Source organism: Lucilia cuprina, chromosome 6 (assembly GCF_022045245.1).
Source record: "Lucilia cuprina isolate Lc7/37 chromosome 6, ASM2204524v1, whole genome shotgun sequence".
NCBI lineage: Eukaryota > Metazoa > Arthropoda > Insecta > Diptera > Calliphoridae > Lucilia > Lucilia cuprina.
This window is the reverse complement of record NC_060954.1, coordinates 53,824,548-53,826,130: the sequence shown is the minus strand read 5'-3', so window position 1 is coordinate 53,826,130 and position 1,583 is coordinate 53,824,548.

The window sequence follows — 1,583 nt, the reverse complement described above, 5'->3', positions numbered from 1 at the left end:
GTCTAGTCTATAGTCTAGTCTATAGTCTAGTCTATAGTCTAGTCTATAGTCTAGTCTATAGTCTAGTCTATAGTCTAGTCTATAGTCTAGTCTATAGTCTAGTATTTTCCAAATCCTGTATTAAAATATTTTTCCCACATTTGAACCCTATAAAGTTTTCCTCAAAGAAAATTTCGACTGTATTGTTCTGTTCCTGGGAAAGAACGTTAGCGGTTAGAGTATCCTTTTATATGTCTTAACGTTTGCAAGTATTTGTTATTGTTTGCCATCATTTCATTTGTAGTGTATTGGTATTATTTTGTTGTATGTGTTTGCTACTGTTGTTGTTTCGTCTTTGTTGTGTCTTCTTGTGTTGAGAGTATAGATTAACAATGACACTGACATTGTGTGGTCAATTGACATTTATTTTATTGTAGCTGACAATATTTTTTGTTTTTTTATATATATTTTCCTTTTGTTTTTGCCACATTTTCTTTCACGCTTTGAAATACTTTTAATACAATGTTGCACATTTGTACATATTGTTGGTGCAATATTTGTATAGACATTATTTTTTTTAAATTTTCCTTTTACATTACATTTTTATCCCCTTAAAAGTTTTCGATTATTTTTATTTTATTTTTAAATCTTTTGTTGTTATAAATAAGTCTGAGGATTTCGGTGTTTGTATGTGTTGTCTTCCTCTTTTGTTAAAAGTCGTTGCTTTGTTAGTTCGTGTGAAAAAGTGCAAAAGTGTTTTAACAAATTTTTATTTTTTTTATTTTTTTTTTTGTGATGAAAATAAAGACTGAAATGTTTTCTTTCGACGTGATAAAGAAATAAAAGAACATTTCATTTAGTTTATGTTTTGGCAAATAAAAATGACATCTAATCAACAAATGTGTCTTTCTGTTTCGTGATGATTAAAATTAAAGTTTTCGCCAAGATTAGTAACATTTTAAAAAAGTTGATTAATTTTATTTTTTTTTACTAATTGTAAATTTTGAAAGTAAATTTCGACTACAGCCTAGACTAAAATACCGTTTTTATACTAAAATATAGTTCCGTATGAAATGTCATATATTTTAATCATTATATAATATTTTAAGTGAAGTATAAATAGTGGCCATTTTGTCGAATAAGGATTACAAATTTTTAAAAATGAAGTTGTAAACATATAAATTGAAAACTTATTTTCTACTCTACATTCTCCATAGACTTAATAATTTAACATTTTCATCAATGTTGCATTTTAACCACTTGTCCAAAAAATTGTACGCCATCTTTATTGGTGATCAGAAATAAAAATGGATGACTTATATCGAATAACTCGGGCGATACTCTTAAATATGAATAGGAATTCCAAAATAAAACAGCTGAAAGAAGAAAAAGTAAAAGTTCTAAGGACGTATATCGATTAAGTCTAGTCTATATTCTAGTCTATAGACTATAGACTAGAGTCTATAGTATAGTCTAGAGTCTAAGCTATAGTCTAATCTATAGTCTAGTCTAGTCTAGTCTATAGTCTAGTCTATAGTCAAGTCTATAGTCTAGTCTATAGTCTAGTCTATAGTCTAGTCTATAGTCTAGTCTATAGTCTAGTC